The following is a 21,997-nucleotide window of genomic DNA, read 5'->3' on the forward strand; positions in this document are numbered from 1 at the left end:
AAAGAAAAATGACCAACCATTTGTGGTAGTTTTCTATCATTTCTGTGAAGTTGTGTGACTGCATTCAAATTCATCACAGTATTCTTTATATGCCAGTTGTGGCTGGCATAGACTGAGTGGCTAGAAATGAAATGCATTGCTCCTTTCAAGTTTCAAGGTTCCTTTCATTGCCATGTAAGAATACATAAAAGTGTAATATACATGATGAAGTAGTGGGCTGAGCAACTACGCAATTAGAATCGCTACCCCAGTCATCCAACAGAAGATTATGTGGGCTCCCTATCCTTTCTGAAGAGAAGCCCACGGTTGGCGACACGCGTTGCCTGGGGGATGGTGACACTAACTGGTTGTGCGCCACTGGACAGGGAGTGACCCCACGGTGCACTGACTGTGGTGGTACACCACCGGCCTACTGCAGGGGGCAACTTCTGTACCTACAGGAGTGTAAGGGGACAGGACAACACCTGAATGGCTGTCAATCAGTTGGCCTGAATGGATCAAGCCCCACCCGGTCGGGTGTCAATCACCCTCCGGGATATAAGCCTGTGCTGGCCTCCCAAGGCCTCACTCAGAGTTGCTGCAGCCACAGCCAGCCTGGCTCTGTGGAAGTCTTTATGGATTAAAGCCTGTTGTACAGTCTTTATCTTTGTGTGTGTCTGATTCTGGCTAATAGTGCACCACAATTTAATCCACAAAATTTTCCCAAGGTGGCTATGGAAAATCTCCTGTACGCAGGGAGCCTCGAGATCGACCCACGCCACCCAGAAGCCCAGACCCGCTTCGAGATCTGGCAGCACGCAGTCGAGGCAATCATCTAGGCACATGAGGGCGACATCCTGGACTCTGATCGGAAGAGATTGGTCCTACTCCAGTCAAAGCTGGGTCCCCATGCCTTCCAGGTAACCAAAGGCTGCTCCACGTACAAGAGCACAATGGACACTCTCGAGAACTTGTACAAGCCCCCCATGAATGCGGTCTGTGCAAGATACCTTCTCAACACCTGAGCCCAGCCACCCGGGGAGACGGCTGAATCTTACCTGGGACATTTGCGAGAGTTGGCCCGACCATGTCTGGTTGAACCCGGGGTAGGTGCAGAGGAGGTTAAGAGGCTGATCTGGGATGCCTTTGTTCGAGGGCTACGCTTGGGGGCCATCTGGCAGAAGCTGCTGGAAGACAACATCTATGCCCTAACCAGGACTGTGGAAGTGGCCCAAACCCTGGAAGCAGCAGCCCTGAATGTCGAAGCCTTCGATTTCAGATTCCCCCAGGCTCCCTCATGGGCCTCTCACACTGCAGCTAAGAGGGCGGACCCCTTGAGCAGCACGAGGAATTCAAAATAAAATTTAATTACTGGTTCTTTCTTTTCTTTGGCTTGGCTTCGCGGACGAAGATTTATGGAGGGGGTAAAAAGTCCACGTCAGCTGCAGGCTCGTTTGTGGCTGACCAGTCCGATGCGGGACAGGCAGACACGATTGCAGCGGTTGCAAGGGAAAATTGGTTGGTTGGGGTTGGGTGTTGGGTTTTTCCTCCTTTGCCTTTTGTCAGTGAGGTGGGCTCTGCGGTCTTCTTCAAAGGAGGCTGCTGCCCGCCAAACCCCGTTGCTATGTAGACGTCTCTCATGTCGGTGCATAGACTCATGTTCAATCCATTGGTAAATTGAGCTCCTGAGATTTCAGTGCCCGAAGGTCTCTGGGAGCCTTTCTTTCCCTCAACACCCTTTTGAATCGAGGTCAGTCTGATTGAATACTATCAATGGACTTAGTGCTGAGTTCAATCGTGGAATTGGTCAACACTTAATCTCAACAATGTTCTGTATGCAATGTATAAACATGGAAGTCTTGAAGGCAATGACATCCAGACTGAAAGTTGGCCATTTGCAATGGAATAGTGGGCTAAATGTTATTGGGGCCATAATTGTTAGCACCCACAAGGTCTATTATTCCTGTAGGTTGTGACATTTTTAATGCCACAGGTGCTGCACTGTGATATATAGTATCTGCCTCATTTATTTTCCACCCCTCTGTACAGTCACCAGATCAGGGACATTTGCTTATGTGTTGAAAATGATGTAGATAGGAAATCTGGACACTCTTCTCACATATTACTAGAAATGCCATGTAAAATAGTTTTCAGTTGTATTTTCTTTGTTAATTAGTCAAATTTCCAAAATTAAAAGTACATACTTAAAAATAAATCAAACTGTTTAAGATAAATGTAGTTGTAGTATTTTCTTTTGTGTTTAAAAATGAGCATTTTAAACTGGAAGTTTCTGTTAATTCTGTTCATTCCCATGGGGCTGAAATTTTTGTGCAATGTTCCAACCCAATACTCTGAATTGGGCTTGTGTCGCTTAGCATGTGCTGTGAACTTTTATTTCTCAAAATGCCTGAGCCATGGAATATTTTCCCTCATCATCACTTGCTGGCCAAATAGTCTCAAATAATTTTGAAAAGAGGAAATGTTTGCTAAGGTTACTCGAGGCAAAATTCATATTGGGCATGAAGATTCTGCCAGTATTCTCCAGGTCTGCTGTCAGAACTTTGGCAGGAAAATGGCAGAATATCCAGAGAAACGGCATGGACTGATAAAAGCAACTATTAACACCACTTTTTTTTTGGAGGGGTAGGGAGTTGATTTTTTTTTCAATGCATTATTTTGCTCCTATGAAATTGTAATAAAATAAAGTTACTCTTGATCCTGAAAATATTTATATTAGATCACTTTAACTCTCTTGATTGCTATTAAATAGTCATTGAAATAAAACTAACAGATTATGCCAAAAGTTCATGAGGAAGGTATTTAAAGTGCACTTTAGCTCATTTTGCAGTTACAGTTTTGAGGATTTCACATAATGTCGTCGAACATAAATAAAGCATGGGTTGATTGATGAATTTACAGGTGAAATGCTTTTGATTGGACTGGTGACCATTATCATTTGGATAAATCAGATTAATTCCCCGAAGAGCAAGATGTTTCGGCTCTGGGTCAATAATAAGGAAATTACCAATTTGTCTCTGTCCTTTTCACTCCCTGACCCAGCAACAGTCTGTGACAGATGTGCCTTTACACTTGATCTTAACTGGATTTGGTGACCCTAATTTTAGATTTGAAATGTAATTAATATTGATTGGACCATTTCAGCCAAAAATACGCAATTGTGAACTCTCGTGTCTTCAGGCACTTCGATGTTGACAGTTGAAACACAGGATATCAGTTCTGCAATAAATTGACATTGTTTTGAAATTGGCTGCCTGCCTGCACTCTTTCATTTGTGATCTGTCAGTAATCATTCAACAATCCAGCTGCATTCAGTTCCACTCTTTTAGACATGCATGCCATTCATGACACACATTTTCCACTATGCCTTATTCTAGACATGTTCCTTCAAAAGTACTTAAAGTAAATCATTCTGCAGCGTCATGGACCAAATCCTGGACAGCTATTCATCATACACAGACAACAGCACTGAATTAAAGCCTCCTTCATTTATATGATACAGAATGTGACAAAAAGTGATGTAGTTTAATTGATTGGAGAAGGTTGGATTGAAAATTCTCGATAGTCCAAGTTGAGACATGACTGCATTCCTTTGTTTCATGCCCAATGTTGCTGAAACCTTCTTCAATTGCACATTTCTATTCTTTTGTTAGCCCAATCATGGAAGAACACAGTGTCCTGTAGGGCGATAATAACGCCATCATTGGAAAGGCTGAAAGCAGACTAGCAATGTGTCTCTGGATAGTACATGGAAGCATAATCAGGATTCTTGCTGAATTTGGTGTTCAAGCTCATTTCAGAGTGGAACCTTGTTCAGGCTTACTGATGCCAGTTGGGATTTTACGATAATTCACAGCTTTCATGGCTATTTATTTTATCAGTGTCACAATAAATCAAGTTTATAATCATATCATAGGCCTTGTTTTATGGGCAGTCCACCAATCAACTCCAACATACATAAAGCTGTATAGAGTAGAAGAGCTAGATCATATTGCAGGACATATTATAGCAGTGAAAGATCAATTAGTACATAACAAGGCAGCATGAGATTAAGATTATAAGGTTTATTCAGAAGCCCCACTAATATGGGGAAGAAACTGCCTTTGAACATATTAGTGCATGATTTTACACTCTAGGACCTTCTCCCCAACGGGAAGAGGAAAAGGAGTGTGTGTCCAGAGTGATATGGGTCCTTAAGTAGGCTGCTTGCCTATTGAAGGCAGCATTAAGTGTAAATGGAGTTGACGGAGAAGAGGGAGGTCTGGGCGATGTTTTACACTGCATTTGCCGAAATGCAGCTTCTTCCAATCTTGGATGGAGCGTCACCTGTATCACAATGTGATGCATTCAGCTAAAATGTTTTTGGTGGTGCACCTATAGAAATTGTGAAAGGACTTTGAAGAAATGCTGAACTTTCTCAGCCTTCTAAAGAAGTAGAGGTGTTGGTGCACTTTCTGGACAGTCATGTCGTCATGGATGGAGCAGGTCAGATCACTGGAAATAACTCAGAATTCAGAATGTTCATGATGGGATAATGACACTGCAGTTACATAGCATATATATCTATCTATCTATAGATAGCTATCTATCTATCTTTTTATAGATTACTATCTATCTATCTATTGATCTATCGATATCTATCTATCTATCTATCGATATCTATCTATCTATCAATATCTATCTATCTATCGATCTATCGATATCTATCTATCGATATCTATCTATATATATCTATCTATTTATATATATAGATTTATATATATAGATAGATATAGATAGATATCTATCTCTCTCTCTCTCTCTCTCTCTCTCTCTCTCTATATATATATATAGATATATATAGATATCTATATATATCTATATCTCAACAACATTGTTCTCCTTGACACAGTAAACTCTGAATGCTGGATGGAAAATAGATGGATAGTTAAGAAGGTGAATGGAGAGGTAGGTTGAATTACAGATAAATGAAAAGAAAGATAATGAGAAAATGACAAAGTAGCTATGACATCATTCCCTGACAGTGTTCTGCTCACCTGATACTATTGATATATTATATTATTCCTCATTATCAATGTTTACCGCAATTTGCATAATGTGTGTGAGCAAATCACTTCAAATGTTAATGTGAACTTATAGCGTATCATTCTCAGAACTAACTCAACTCACAAACCAATAAAAAATGTCTTTCACCATACTGCCTGCCTTCATTTGGAGGGTAGTAAATGTTCCAGCTGTGTGCCTTGCCCACGGAGGTAAGAATGACAGTGTGGGAGCAGTCTTGAAGAATTTCCTGGACAAAAACAGTGCACAATGTTTATGTATTATACAAAAACATAAATCAATCACCTAGCTGCTAATGTAACTGACCCATACTCCCATGTCCTTCACTCAAAAGCTTTTACTACTTGATTGTTTATTTTATATAAGTTCCTGGCCCCTGGTATTCTCTATTTCATGAAAGAGTTTTTGTAAAGCAGTTTTTCAGTTATAGTACACTAGCGGCTTGTTTGTAGGCACTCTTTCACTGAGAGGAACACACACTGAGGCAGCTTTCATACTGGGCTGTGATGGAAAGTCATCGACTCGAAACATTAACTCTGCTTCTCTGCTGCTTGACCTGCTTGAATATTTCTCGCATATTGTTTTCATTTCATTCTCGGGTATTTGTTTAAGAGCAACATTCGGCAAATTAAACATGCTATTTAGGAGACTGAATGTTTCAGTCCAAGGAAATACTGCCAAAGTGACAGTCAATAGACCGAACAAAAGAGAGAGCAGTGCACTAAAATTCTGGTCAGTATTTCTCAGAAAGATTTATGCTGAACACCAGCATCAGTTCTGGCCAAAGCCGTGAAATTGTGATGGCAACAGCTGAAGGTGATTTATTGCATCTACAAACAAATTTGGTGATGTCGTGAAGAGTGGACATGCATTGCCATACTAATCTTTATGATTCTTGCTTCTCTTGGGATCAATCTCTTCTCCTGTCTTGTTTATGGGAATAGGGCTGGGAGGGAGAGAAATATAAGGGATGGGTGGTGTGTGGGGGGGGGGGGGGGGGAGGGGGTTTATGCATTATGCTCTTATCGCCTTATGCTTCAACATTACTGGCTCTGGTTTTGCTGGTATATTTTGTTTTGCTATGAGTCTCAGGCAAAAGAGAGAGTTTGGTTTAGAAATGGCCCATTTGAGTGAGTCAACTGATAACAGACCAAATTTACAAATGTCAAATTAGAAATGTTAAAAATCTGAAGAATGAATCAAATATTTTGACAGTGTAACATGTCGGTAACATACACAGTTAATAAAAAATATATAAAAAAGCCCGAGTTTAAACTTGAGAACTTAATTATTCATTCCTCTAAGCCTTGTTCATACTGTGATATTTTATTTTGTTTGCCATTGATTTAAGTAGTTTCATTAAACTCCACTGTGCTTTATTAAATAGCCCCTTGTGCTTTTTGTGCTTTAATCCTGGAACATCGCACAATATTAAACTTTGCAAACATTTTCTGGCACATCTCCTTTCCATGAGGCTTGTCCCTGTTATCCCATCAACTGTCATAGAGTCATGCAGCATTGAAACAGGCCCATCAGTCCAACCAAAATGTCCCACCCACTTTAGTCTCACATGCCTGCATTTGGCTTGTATCCCTCTGAAGCCATCCTATCTGTATACCTGTTCAAATTTGTCTTAAACATTACAATAGTTCCTGCCTCCTCCAGCAGCCAATTCCATACACTCACCATCTGTGTAAAAATGTTACCTCTCAGGTTCCTGTTAAGTCTCTTGCCCTCAACTTAAACATGTCTTCTTGTTATTGACCCCTCCCCCCCCACTACTCTGGGCAAAAGACTGTAGTGAGACACAAAAGTCTACAGATGTTATGATTTGTAGAAAAACACACAGAAATACTGGAGGAACTCAGCAGGTCTCACAGCATCCAGAAGAGGTAAAGGTATATCACCAACATTTACATCAGTGATATACCTTTACCTCCTATGGATGCTGTGAGACCTGCTGAGTTCCTCCGGAATTTTTGTGTGTTGTGGCGGTGCCATGTGGCAGGGCCTTCAGGGGTTCTTCCGGATTCAAACCTCCCTCTCAGCGCGCACCTCAGGTAGTGATTATGACGTCACCACACACGTGGTGACTGAGCCCGTGCTGCCCTTAAAGTGATGTGCGCTAAATTCAAATAAATAGTCATTAACAACCCTCAACATGGTGACTGTGCTTTCTTCAACTGTGCAGAGCGCCAGTGTATTATTATTAAAAGACTCTCTTCATTCAGTTGATCTATTCCTCATGATTTTGTATATCTCTATGAAATTACCCCTCATTCTCCAAGAGAAAAAGCACTAGTGTTCAACCTCTCCCTATAGCTCTTGTCTCGAAGTCCTGGCAACATCCTCATAAATCTTCTCTGTGGCCTCTCCAGCTTGACAATACATTTCCTACAGCAAAGTGATCAAAACCGAACATAATATTCCAAATGGGCTCACCAACACCCTATACAATTCCAACATGACCTTACCACTTCTATGATGAAGGCCAATGTGCCAAAAACCTTTTTGACTACTCCTGTCTCCCTGTGCTGTCACATTCAAGGTTTTCCTTGATCCCTCTGCTATACAACACTTCCTAGATGCCTGCCATTCATGGTATAGGCCCAAAGTAAAGCACAAAAGACTGCAGACCCCCCCGGTTGAAGTAAAAACAGGTCCTACCCCATTAGACTTCTGTATTGGGAAGGATTGTGGCTGTCATGTGACAGCACTGCCCCCTACTTAGTCAATGGACACACTAGAGGCCAATTAAGGTTTGCTTCTGCCCCACCCATTAGTGCACACCTTGCTGTTGGCCACATGTAAATTACTTGGAGTGCACTCTCCAGCCTGCCTGTACTTGGCCTTGGGCCATTGACTGTACTCATTGCCCATCTTCAGCAGCTCCACACAGAGTTAACCGCACTGATTCCTGGGGGTTCCCATTTTCTCTCTGGTTAATCTTTTTGTATACGTATCTATTAAAAAAATCTCTTGGGATTATTCTTAATATTATTTGCCAGCGCTACCCCCCCTGTCCTCTTTATTCTGCCCTGATTAATTTTTTTAGCTTGCTCATCAGTTCCCGAAATACATGTGATTGCTTTTTCTGCCTGCCCATTCCGCCTCCTTGCTCTTGATCAGGGCCTGAATTTTATTTGACATCCAAGCTTCTCCACACTTCTACCTCTGACCCTTCAGTGCCAGGTGAATCATGGAAGGAGGTGACAGATCCAGACATAAAGTGCATTACTGTTTCCCTTGATGAGGATTTTTGTGGTTTGATTGGCTGACTAATAATTAACAATGATAATTTGTTTGTCAAATACAACTTGATGGAATTAATTCAATTAATACTATTTGATAGGATTATTCTTTGCAGTAATGTTTTCAGTATCATGTGGGTTATCAAGCAACCCAGTCCATATTGGGGCTCTGCCCTCCAATCAGAAATTGAGTTGATTTGGTTTTGGTAGCATTGCCTGGAAGAAGAATGTTGGTTTGGATACCAGGAGGACTCGTATAGTTTTGTGTTATCTTCTACATCAAATCCAATGTCAAGAACAAACTGGAAGGTCCACAGGGTTCTGGACCTGCAACACCCACAGCCATAGCAGCACTGAACTACTAGCCATGATTATGTACTGTACACATTCAGAGACCGTGGTACTAAAAGAAATTGAAAATACTGCAAAATCATCTTTAGAAATTGAGATGCATGCTTTCTAATTTTTATTGAGACTTCAACATTATGATCTTTATTTTTTAAATGTTTTTTCTCCGACAGCTGTCTGTCAAAGTTCTCTCTGCTGATGGCTATGTGGATACTTTATGAAAAGGGGGTATTCACAAGGATTCAATTTTGTTAACGTTTGAGTCACTGGAAGCTTGCTCTACCAGCAAGATTACTCGTGTGTGACTAAGTTTGCTTGACTTTACATATGGAGGTAGTTTCTCTTCAGAGGCATTGGAAATGCTGTGAGTCTTCAATGCGAACAACAATGCCATCTATAAATTTTCCGACAATACCACTGCAGTGGGTTGTATAAAGAAAGGTGATGAGTCAGACTGGAGGGAGATGGAAAACTTGGCTGAATGGTGGACCAACAACAATCTTGCACTCAATGTCATCAAAACTAAGGAAATGATTGTTGACTTCAAGAAGGAAAAGCCAGAGATGTTTGATCCAGAGATTATTGGGGGATCAGAGGTGGAAAGGGTGAGCAAATTTAAGTTCCTGGGAGTCACTATCTTGGAGGATCTTCCCTGGGCCAAAAAACACTAAAGGCATCGTGAAGAGAGCACATCAGTGCCTTTACTTTCTCAGGAGTTTGCAGAGGTTTGACAGATTTCTACAGATATGTTCTGGAAAATGTGCTAACTGGCTGCATCACTGTCTGGTATGGGGACACCAATATTCCTGAGTGTAAAGCTCCGAAAAAGGTAGTAGATACCGGAAAATCCCTCCCACTACTGATGACATCTTCAGGGAATGCTGGCATCGGAGAGCAGCAGCAATCATCAAGGATGTACACCACTCAGCACATGCTCTGTTCTCGCTGCTGCCATCAGAAAAGAGATGCCACAAGACTCACACCACCAGGTTCAGGAACAGCTGCTACCCCTCCACCATCAGACTCCTCAGGGACAAATTCAATCAGAGACTCATTTAATATCTCTTACTTGTGCACTTTATTATTTTTTTATTCTCTCTGTATTGCGCAATTGGTACAGTTCTTTATTGGTTTACCTGTATATGGTCTGTATAGTTTTTTTTGCACTAACAGTAAGTGGCAATTCTGCCTCTTCTGCAGGAAAAAGAATCTCAGGGTGGTATGTGCTGTCACGTATGTACTCTGACAATAAATTGTGAATCTGAAATCTGAACTGACCCAAGTTTCATCACACTGTTGTCACTGGGTTGTCCAATGTTCTTGTGTGGTTTTCTACATACTGATACTAAACCTGCAATTTAAACCGAAAATGTTTCAAAATTTATTGCATTTGCACCATTTGCTTAGCCAAGCACAAATTTATCTAGTTGAGTTGCACTGCTGGATGCAGTTAGTTTGGACTGCATGGTTAGCGCAATGCATTTACAGCCAGCAATCAGGACCGGGGTTCTATCCCATGCTGTCTGTAAGGAGTTTGTACATTCTCCCCATGTCTGCGTGGGGTTTCCCCAGGGGGTCTGGTTTCCTTCCACCATTTGAAACCTAGCAGAGGTGTAGGTTAAATGGGTGTAAATTGGGAGGCATGGACACGTGGGATGAAATGGCCTGTTACCATGATGTATGTCTAAATTTTAAAAATTCAATAAAAAAATTTTAAAATTATTTCCTTGTATGCAATCGTAATATTGCATGTTTAGCACCAGCCATTGCAGCCACTAGTGACCAATTACTGAACCAATGGAAAGGTTTTTAAAGGTACAAAAAAACCTAACTTTATGATATTAGGAAAAGGGTTAAATGACGAGAGGAGTAGGTTTTGCATATTGTGATACATGTTTAAGAATTAGCTACTTGTGTTACATTTCTTATAATGTACTTGTTTTCATTGAAACCAACATGAAAAGTTTAAGACTCACTATCAGTACATCAGGACTTATTTCATACCATCACATAAATTTAGAATCTAATCCAAAGAAAGGAAAGACTGCAGAGTTTGGAACGTTCTTCCTTGAAGTCAAGGAGACTGAGAGGGAGACCTGATAGAAGAATATAAAATTGTTGGGGACATGGATAAAATGAATAGTTATGGCCTTTTCTCTAGTGGGGGGGGGGGTGTCTAAAACTGGAGGGCATATATTTAAGCCATGTGGGAAAGGTTTAAAAGAGATCAGAGGAACATATTTTTCACACAGAGGATGTGGAGTGAGCTGCCAGATAGTCGAGGTAGGAACAGTTATGATATTTATGAGACATTTGAACAGGTACATGGACAGGAAAGGGTCATTTGCAGGCAAACGGGATGGGCTCAGATGGGTAACTTGGTTGGCATGTATTGACTTGGAAATCATATTATGAAACTCTATGACTATAGAAGAGAAATATTACAGCTTCTTCATTTACTCAGCACTTTTCAGAATCATAATTTATTGTCATGAACACGTCTGAAATTCGATGTTTTGCGGTATCGTAGTGCAAACATTCATATTATAGCCATCTTACAACATTAATTTTGTGCACGAAAAGTAAGGCAGTGTCTTTGGTTCATTGATTTTTCAGAAATCTGATGGCAGCAGGGAAGAAGCAGTCCATGTACCACTGAGTGCTCATCTTCAGACTCCTGTACCCTGTGCCTGGGTAGTGGGGTCCTTGAAGATCAAAGTTACTTTTTAAAGACACCTTCTCATGTAGATGTCCTCGATAGAGTGAAATCTGGTGCCTGTGATGCTAACCAGAGGGATACCAACAGTTATTGTTGTCCTGAGAGTTAGCGCCTCCCTACCAGGCACAGATGCAACTCGCCAGAATGCTATTGAAGGTACACCTACCAAATCTCCTCAGACACCTCACAAAGCTGATGTGCCTTTGTGATTGCCTCAACATGGAGGTTCCAGAACAGATCCTTGGAGATAGCATTGGAATTGTGCCTGGCCACACAGTCATGGGTGTATAATGAGTATAGTGAGCTAAGCACATGTCCTTGGGGTGTGCCTGTGTTGATAATCAGTGAGGAGGAGACGTCGTTTTCAGTTTGTATGGAATGTGGACATCCAATGAGCAAGTCAAGGATCAAGTTGCAGAGCAGGGTACTGAGGCCTAGAGTTTGTAGCTTCTTGACCAGCACTGAGGGAGCTGTAGTGGATGAAAAGAAGCTGAGGTGTTTGAAGTGTTCCAGAATAGAGTGGAAAGCTAGTGATGTTGCATCTGTTGCAGAGTGATTGTGACAATAGGAGAATTGCAGCAGGTCCAGATTTTTGCTTGGGTACATGTTAATTCTGACCATGACAGCCTCTCAAAGCATTTCATTACAGTAGAAGCTAGTGCTACTGGATGGTACTGTTCGCCTGCAAACAACGAATTGCTGGAGGAACTCAGCAGATCAGGCAGCATCTGTGGGCATTCAATAATTTGGGTACGAGATTGTTTTAGAGGTTCACTGTTTATGACATTTGATCAGTTAACAAGAAATTGGATATTACAAATTACAATATTTGCATATTATCAATTACAATCATATTCGAAGGAAAAAATAGGAATGAATTTGAGACTTCCAGAGTATAGTCAATTTGAATATGTTATAACAGATACCTTTATTATTCAAAGGTTTATAACTACTATGTATAATAAATTACAAGAAATAAAGGAAAAGAAAGATTTGTATAAAACTAAACTGAAGTGGGAACAGGATTTAAATATATAAATTCAAGAAGAAATATGGATGAAATTGTGTAGAGATAGTGTAACTAATGCAATTAATGCTGATATCAAATGGTTCAATATAATTTTTTTTACATCAAATGTATTATACACTCTATAAGTTGAGTAAATGTAATTTAAATTTCTCTGCTCAATGCTTTAGATGTAAAAAAGAGATTGGTAATTTCTTGCATTCAGTATGGTTGTGTGAAAAGGTAAAAGATTTTTGGAAAGAATTGTGTGTTATTTTAGAGAAGATATTAAAAGTGGAGGTTAAATTAGATCCAAGAATTTTTCTTTTGGGTAATATATATGATGAAAATATTAAGATGGAATTAGATAAATATAAAAAGAGATTTTTGAGTCAAGCAACAGCGAGAAAGTGTGTGGATAAAACGTGGAAATTGGAAAGTAATGTAAAAATAGAGGAATGGTTTAATGAAATAAAATATTTTCTCACATTAGAAAAAATTACTTATATAACTAATCAAGACCTTCTAATCCAATCCTCCCCCCCCCCCTGTAAATATGGCATTTTCATCAAGAAATATATTATGGTATTATTAATGTGGTTTAATTATTATGATAGATGTGTTCTTTTTTTTCTATCTCTTTTTCTATCTGTAGGGGTTAGGGATGGTGGGAGGTGGGGGGATGAAAATTTGAGAATCATTTAGTATCTATTATATAATGTTAATTATAATGTTAATGCTAATTTGAAATGTATGAAGATACTAATAAATGAAATTTTAAAAAAAATGGTCTGGACCCTTTGTCAAAACTAAAGTGAAAAATGTGATATTCTATGGTTAATGAGGCTGATGGTGCAACACTATTGCAGTGTCAGCCACCTAGGTTCAAATTGGACACTGTCTTGTCAGGAGTTTGTACTGTGTGGGCTCTCTCCATGTGCTTTGGTTTCCTTTCGTGTTCCAAATATGAATGGGATTAGTAGGTTGACTGGTCATATGGGTGTATTTGGTCTGGATATGCTCATTTGCTGGAAGGACCTGTTATTCTGTAGCATCTCTAAATTTAAAAAAATTTATGCATATAACAGTGAAAAGAAGCTGAGGGAGGCCAACAAGTGATAGGGTATTGGTGGCATTGAGTAGAAGACAAAAAACGTCAGTATCTGAGGATGACGTGTGTGCTGTCTTCAGGAGAGTGAATCTGAGGAAAAAATCTGGCCCCGATGAGCACCTGGCCAAGTATTAAAAATCTGTGCTGACCAACTTAACAATGTATCCATGGATAGCTTCAATATTCCATTACACCAGGGCGTGATACCTATCTGTTTCAAACAGGCATCAATCATCTCAATGCCTTAGAAGAGTGTAGTAACCTGCCTTAATAACTATCCGCCAGTAGCATTTGCATCAACAGTGATGTTGTTTTGTTTAAAAGGCTGGTGTTGAGGCATATCAGCTTCTGTCTGACTGGTGATGTAGATCCATTCCAGTTTGCCTATTGTAGCAATAGGTCTATGGCGGATGCCATCTCACTAGCTTTACAAAAACCCCTGGACATTAAAGATGCATTCATCAGGATGCTCTTTATCGACTACAATTTGGCATTTAACGCCATCATCCCATCAAAATTGATCACCAAACTCGAAGACCTGTATCATGGATTTCCTCATCTCCAGACTACAATCAGTGAGGATTGGTAAGAAAATCTCCACAATCTCCATCAGTACCAGAGCAACACAGGGCTACGTTCTTAGTCCCCTACTCTACTCACTTTACGCACTTTACAGCTACCATTGTGTGGCTCGGTATGACAATAACACCATCTACAAATTTGCTGACAATACCATTGTAGTGGGCTGCATAAAGAAATGAGTCAGCATACAGGAGGGAGATTGAAAACTTGGCTGAATGGTGCACCAACAACAACCTCACACTCAATGTCACCAAAACTAAAGAGCTGATTGTTTACTTCAGGAAGGGAAAGCCAGAGGTGTACAATCCAGTGATCATTGGGGGATCAGAGATGGAGATGGTGAGAAACTTTAAATTCTTGGGAGTCACTATCTTGGAGGATCTTTCCTGGACCGAACACACTAAAGGCATTATGAAGAAAACACGTCAGCACTTCTACTTCCTCAAGAGTTTGTGGAGGTTTGGAATGACACCAGAAACCCGGGCAAATTTCTAAAGGTTTGGTGGAAAGGGTGCTGATTGGCTGCATCACAGTTTGGAATGGGGATGCCAATACCACTGAGAGTAAAGCCATGAAAAAGGTCACGGACACAGCCCAGGACATCACAGGCAAAACCTTCCCCACTATCGACAACATCTAGAGGGAATGCTGCCGTCAGAGAGCAGCAGCAATCATCATGGATCCACACCACCCAGCACATGCTCTGTTCTTGCTGCTGCCATCAGAAAAGAGATGCCACAAGACTCGCACCACCAGATTCAGGAACAACCGCCACTCCTCCACCATCAGACTCCTCAACAACAAACTCAATCAGGGACACATTTAAGGAATCTTACTAGTGCATTTATCGATATTTTTAAATTCTCTTTGTATTGCACAGTTGGTTTGTTTACATTCATTATCTGTTTACAATTCTTTATTTGTTTATGGGTTTTTTTGGACTACCAGTAAGTGGTAATTCTGCCCCACCTGCAAAAAAAGAATCTCAGGGTTATATGAGATGTCATGTATGTACTCTGACGATATATCTGAAATCTGACAGGGGTGTGGGAGATTGATGGACAGCTACAGAGGCAGGCCATGGAATGAGGGGTGAGGGGGGAACCGCGTATAAGGGAAGTGTGTGGGAAGTGAGAGATCAAAAGTTCAAGAAAGAAACAAAAGGACAGGAGTACATAAAGAAGAGACGGAAAAGTGGAACCAGATGTTGTTCCTGCAGTTAGATTTAAGGCTGTCCCAGAGGAATGTGATGTGTTGGTCCTTAAGCTAGTGCTTTGCTCTCACCCTGACAATGGATGAGCCTGAGGAGTTAAACAGAACAGTCTGTAGACCAGTGGTTTTCAATCTTTTTCTTTCCTCTCACACTCCACTTTAAGTAATCCCTATGCCATCGATGCTCTGTGATTAGTTAGGGACTGCTTAAGGTGGTATGTGAATGGGAATTGAAGGTTGAGAATCACTGCTCAAGAACCAATTGTTACTGAAATATTTTGCTTGAAAAAAATTGTCATTGGCCCATTTCCTTTGGAGTTATGAAACTGTGCACATAATGAGTCAATCAAGTATGATTAAAGCAGTGGTTTTTGAAATTTTTCTTTCCACCCACATCCCAACTTAAGCAATCCCTTACTAATCACTGAGCACTGATGGCAGAGGGAATACTTAAAGTCATGTGAGTGGAAAGATAAAGGTTGAGAACCACTGTTGAAGATGCTGTGATTGCAGTGCAATCCACACGACAATATAGCCCTTGATGAAGGGCTCAGGCCCAAAATGTTGGTTATGTCGCGTTCCTTCCTAAAGATGATGTGTGACATGCTGAGTTCCTCCAGCACTTTTGAGTATTGCAGATGAGGCTATGGACAGAATTGTTGTTGTCGGAGTAAATGAGGGGGGTTTGAAGCTCAAGGTTAGTGCCGCCACAGTGTTCTTTACACCTCTTCAATGTGAATTTTTCATGAAATGCACTCACTGTTGTCGGGTAAGCGAAGTGAATGCAAGCAGGGCTGCTGAACATAGTAGATGCATCAACAAAAAAAACAAGGAACCCTCTGCAGCATGAGTGAAACACAAAAGACTGCAGATGTGGTGACTGCAGCAAAGACCTAGAAATGCTAAAGGAATTCATTTGGTTTAGAGCGTCCATATGAGATAAAGAATTATTACTGACATTTCGGGCTGGAGCCCTTTTTCGAGGAAGGGGATGAAGCAGGCAGTTGATATATCTTCACCCTCTATAGACGCTGTGAGACCTGCTGCATTCCCCCCGCATTTGAGTTTTTACCCTCTGCAGCACTGTCTTTCCACACAGATTTCTATGCAGTTTGCCACAATATATTACATAGCACCAAGCAGCTACACCTAAAATATGAATAACACAGCAAATAATGTCTGATAAAAAGAGGCCTCAATTGTTGGAAAATTTTGTAATAAAGGAGAAAAAAAGCAATGTATTTATTAATATGTGGAAAAGAAAGAAAGCGTAGATGATCATTTCTAATGGAGAGTCTTGATTTGAACTCTTGTAACAGAAGGGGTGTTGTAATGACAGGATGTGGAGTGGTAGAATTACACTCTCTGTTTCAGTCACTGGAACACCCAAGAGCCCTTATAATCAATGCAATGATCCATAGTGTGGCAATTCATACGTTTGCATGCTCACCTTTTCTGTTTGCTTCAATGGCTTGTATAAACTAACTTATATTTCTGGTACTTGCTGACAGCTTCCGGAAATGATTCTTCAACTGCCTTGACCTAATGTAAATTCAGGGGGAGCATATTTGCAAGCTTTTTCCTTCAACTCCACTCACTCCAAACCAGCACTGAATGAACATCACCAGGATGTTGGCAACCCTGGATGTGTACCCTTTAGAATTAGCTACTGGATACTTTAGTGCATCAGAATTTGTCTGGTGGTCATGTCATTGGGTGGATTTGACAACACAGGAATCCTGCAAGAGGCAAATAGATGTGGCAATAACCCTGATATGGGACCATTTTAATAACTAATGTTATTTTAGTGCTTAAATGGACAGTTTTAATTTTGTTGAAAGGCAAACATAGCTCAGGAAATATAAATTGTATATTGCAGGAATTCCGAGCACTCTGCCCACAGATGCATGAAACTTTTCTCAGTCAACATTTATCTGTTACACAAATTAAAAGACCCAAAGTAAAATCAGAGGTTACTGGAAATATACATTTACCTTTCATCAGCATCTGTGAAGAAAAAAAGGAGAAGTTGACTATTTGCCTGAAGGAGTTATGGTCGGTGATCAAATAAAACCATCTCCCTAGTTGAATGTATGAGAATTCTGCTACCCACATTCTGGTCCGACAGTGTGAATATCTCCCCATGGCCAGCAGTCGTCTTTATTCATGTATTTGCACAGTCCTGTGATGTAAACTTCAAAAATCAAAACTTCTTTTCAGTTGACAGGAGATGAAGGTGCAACAACAACCGCACTTTCTGAGAAGACTAAGAAGATCATTAAGTCAACCTTCTACAGGATCATGATCAAGTGTTCTGGCCAGCTATGTCATTGTGCGCAAAATCGTTGAGAACCCCTTCCCTTTCCCCATAGCATTTTTCATCTGCTCCCCTTGGGAAAGAGATACAGGTGAATCAGAGCCAGAACCACCTGGCTGCGAAACAACTTCTTACCATGGACAATGAGACTGTTGAATGAACAACTCATACTAACTCTCTGAGACCCTACTATTTATAAAACAATATTTATTTTTCTGCACGTATTTTTTGTCTGTACGAGTTATATCTGGCTGTGTTTTTTCACTAAGGACTGGAAAATGCTGTTTTAATTTTAAATTTAATTTAATCATACAGCATGAGAATAGGCCCTTTCAACTCATGAGTCCCTGCTGCCCAATTACACACAATTGACCTACAAACTCCCTGTACCTTTTAGAGGGTGGGAGGAAACCGGAGCCCCCGGGGAAAACCCACACAAACACGGGAAGACATACAAACTCTTTACAGACAGCATGGGATTTGAACCCCGGTCCCGATCGCTGGCACTGTAATAGCATTGCACTAACCACTGCACTAACTGTGCCTCCCCTGATGGGTTGTACTTGTCTAATCGGATGATAATGAACATGAACCTGAACTTGATAAAACACTTTTTAACCACCACTTGGAGAAATGTGTAGAATTCTGGTCATCCCATTACAGGAAGGATGTTTAAGCTTTGGAAAGGATACAGAAGAGATTTATCAGGATGGTATCTAGACTGGAGCTAATAAAGAGATGCTGCACAAACTTGGGCTGTTTTCTCTGGAGCTAAGGGGAGACTTGACACAGTTTATAAAATTAGAAGTAGCATAGATGGAAAAGATAGAAACAATCTTTTGCTTAGGATTAAAATGCTACAAATGAGAAGAAATACTTTAACATTAGGAGGGAAAGCTTAAAGGAGATGTGCAGAGTGAGTGGAGATGCCTGGAACAAGCATCATATGATGAAAACCGATATGATAGATTCACTTAATAGGCTTCTAGATAGACACATGAATATGTAGGGAATAGAGGAATACATAACATATGCAGGTAGCATTTTTAGTTTAATTTGGGCTTCATGGTCAGGGCAGACATCAAGGGCTGAAAGTTCCTGTGCAGAACTGCTCCATGTTCTATATTCTCAAGAAGTATCTATTTACTTCACAATAAATGAATCTGCATGCAGTATGGTTCTTGTTGTTAAGCAAGTAATAATCAATGGCATTTTGGAAAATGACAACTGCTGTATCCATTGTCTCCATGGCCATCTTCTTCAAAACCTTTGGATGCAACTCGTCGTCTTTCAGTCCCATTATTTTACTTTTCCAATGCTAATATTTTTATGCTACTCATTCAACCTACTGCTTTTATTATATCTGAGACATATTCTGTTTTTTTTTGTGACATATTCTGTTTTTTTTTCTCCCCAGTTAAACTTCTCCCATCTCAGTCTGTAAGGGATCCACAATAACTTTCATGTCTTTTCCTTCTCACGCTTTACAGAAACATCAACTGAATTTTTATTTCTTGCTGGCTTACTCCTCTATCCAACCATTTCTTCCCTTGTCAATTTATTGATCTCCTTTAGTGAATCCTGAAATATCCCCCATCCTCTTACCTTTTTGGGGGTGTATCATAAACCAATGGCTATGATCTCATCCTTTGACTTGCATTTAAGTGCAGCTCAATTGTTTCTCCTGTGGACTTTTAAATCTTAGAGGAACAGATATTTATTGTGAACAATATATTAATTATTTAAATGTTTGCCATTACTTGTAAGATAGTTTCTTAATTTGTTCTTTCTTGGGAAGATCTTGCTCCTGTGGCTTCTCAGGTTACTGATAAAGCCAATAAGGAAAATGCATACCCTTGCAAGATGGTCCAGGAAGTGCCTGATGAAATTAGAGACAGATTAATGTGCAAGGTGGTGCACATCTTCCACCATTTACTTTGGGTTTCTGTGTGCTCCTGATGCACAGGCATGAGGTTCTCAATGCCAACCCAAAAGCTCTTTCTCCTTGTTTAAGCAGAAAGTCTGGTGTCAGGCATGCAAACAATACTGTGAGGATGGAGGGATTTGAAATATTTGGAAAACTTTTACAGACTGTTTTAAATATTGTTTTAAGCATCATTCAATTTTTAATCATAGTTTAGTGCCATATAACAAAGTTATAATAATGTAGTAATCTATATAAGTTTTAATAAACCTCTGTAAACTCAACTTTGGTAGAGATCTTTTTTGAATGAGTCATAAACAGCAACTTTCTAGTCTCTCCACACAATTATAAAGGAAGATAGTCGTGGCATTACATATAGATTAAAGTTTACATGCTCCACCATTTCTTGATTTTAGCTACACCATACAAACAAATCTTATCATTAGTTGAAAATAAAAATTAACATAAAGTTTTGAAAATCTGAGATAAAAACAGAAAATTCTGGAAACCCTAAACATTATTGTGGTTTTTCTCTCACCACGGACACAATTTGACCTCAATGAATAAATAAAAGATGAGCTTATTGTCATGTTCAATGTACAGATGCATTGAAAGTCTTACTTGCTGTAGCCTCCCAGATTCATAAAACACTCTGATGACAATTAATATATAATTAACACTTTAGATGCCACAAAGAGGAAAACAAGGATAATAGATGCACAGTAAAGCCCCTGTTATAAGGAATTGAAACAACTGGCAACCTCAAGCAACCAGCAACAAAAAAAAGGAAAATAAATAGGTAAAAAAAAATACGAAAATTTAAAATTGATGCGCCTCACCATTAATTCTCCAATCCTACAACACACAATCTCAAGCAACCAGAAAATTAACTTATCCAGCATCTACTGATCTCCATAGCAGGGACTTTTCTGCAATAGGGAGTGAGAGAGAGAGAGAAAAAAGGACAAATAAACAAATAAATAAATAATCCGAGTGGTCTGGTAGTGCAAAGATGCATTTGTAGTGGAGTCTGGTGGTCTTGGAGTAGCATTATATCTAGTGTAGTATGGGGAAGTACAAGAGACTGATAGCTGATGGAAATATGCTGTTGTTGAACCTGAAGCTGAGATCTCTCCTCTATGCTGCCTTTATAATGCCTATTTCTTTCCCAGCTGTCTGTCCTCCTTCTTCACTTTACCATTTTTTCAAAAGTCAGCTTATCTGGAATATTGAAATTCTGATCTTTGTTATTTTACAACAATGTCTTCATAATGGCTATTCAGTGGTACCCCTTTATTTTGATTTCTGCACTGACTCATCACTTTTTTTTGTTTCACATGCAGCAGGAGTTCAGATAAAGAACCTTCAACTTGCTCAATTTCTGACTTCACTTGGAAATAGATATGCTCAATCCCTTCCTGATAAACTCGGGTCTTCATTTCCATTTCAGAATCTTAAAATAACAAATTTCTCTTTCTCATTAGCTTTCTCAATTTCCCCTTATTAGAACCCTCCCAGCTCCCTTCCCCTACTCACCAATAATTAATTTGAAGTATTAGTCATTGCTTTCATTATTTTATTCAATTACTCAGCCTGTTGGCAATGGTTCAAGAGGGTAACTTAAAGGCAGTTACAGATGGGTGCTCAATGCTTATTGAGTGATTTATTCACTCTATGCATGAATTTAAAAAAAACTGTAAAGCATTTTGGAGAGCCTCATGGCCTTGAGTTGCATAACGGAAGTATTTCTTTCCTTCTGGCTACCTAGGGGAATTGGTCTCACAGGCTGAACACTGTTCTTTTTGAACAGCTCTTAAATGATAACTTACTCATTACACTAATCATGAACTGCTCCAACACCATAAAAGGACTGACTGAAATATTGCAAGTCATCTTGTTTTTGCACTTGGATTACTATGAATATGAATTATTTTGCTATCTTATATATTTATTGTCTTTTTAAATTAAACTATTATAGCTTGTTTTACAAATGCTTGTTTGGCTGCAGTAAGAATTTCAGTGCATATGTTTGTAGAACCATAGAACAATAGAATACTACAGCATAGAAAACAGGCCATTTGGCCCTTCTTGTCTGTGCCAAAATATCATTCTGCTTGTCCCATCAACCTGAACCCTGATCATAACTTTCCAGACCTCTCTCATCCATCTATATATATATATATATATATATATATATATATACATGCATATGTCTACAAAATTATGAGGGTTATAGACAGAGTAAATGTGAGTAGGCTCTTTCCACTTTGATTAGGAGAGATAAATGCAAGAGGACATGGCTTTAGGGTTAAAGGTCAAAGGTTTAGGGGAAACTTCTCTCAAAAAGTGGTGGGAGTGTGGAATGGTCTGCCAGCTGACTCGCACACGTTTTAAGAATAAATTGGATATATATATATATATATATATATATATATGCAATATATATATTTATTCTTAAAACGTGTG

The 21,997-nt window shown here is 39.7% G+C and overlaps 1 long non-coding RNA gene across 4 annotated transcripts in view; it reads right to left on the reverse strand.

The window, feature by feature from the left end:
* Window positions 1–3,339: 3,339 nt before the first annotated feature.
* The window catches only part of LOC138737743 (uncharacterized), a 57,335-nt gene continuing 38,677 nt past the window's right edge, over window positions 3,340–21,997 (reverse strand). The window contains exons 3-4 of one of the 4 annotated variants that reach the window (XR_011341195.1): window positions 5,196–5,290; window positions 3,340–3,675 (exon numbers count right to left, since the gene is read on the reverse strand). This is a non-coding gene — a long non-coding RNA (uncharacterized lncRNA). Of the gene's footprint in view, window positions 3,676–5,166; window positions 5,291–21,997 lie in introns of all 4 variants that reach the window. The other 3 variants (XR_011341194.1, XR_011341193.1, XR_011341192.1) reach the window with 3 other exon arrangements.

The sequence above is a fragment of the Narcine bancroftii genome, chromosome 6, assembly GCF_036971445.1.
Source record: "Narcine bancroftii isolate sNarBan1 chromosome 6, sNarBan1.hap1, whole genome shotgun sequence".
In the NCBI taxonomy this organism is placed as follows: domain Eukaryota; kingdom Metazoa; phylum Chordata; class Chondrichthyes; order Torpediniformes; family Narcinidae; genus Narcine; species Narcine bancroftii.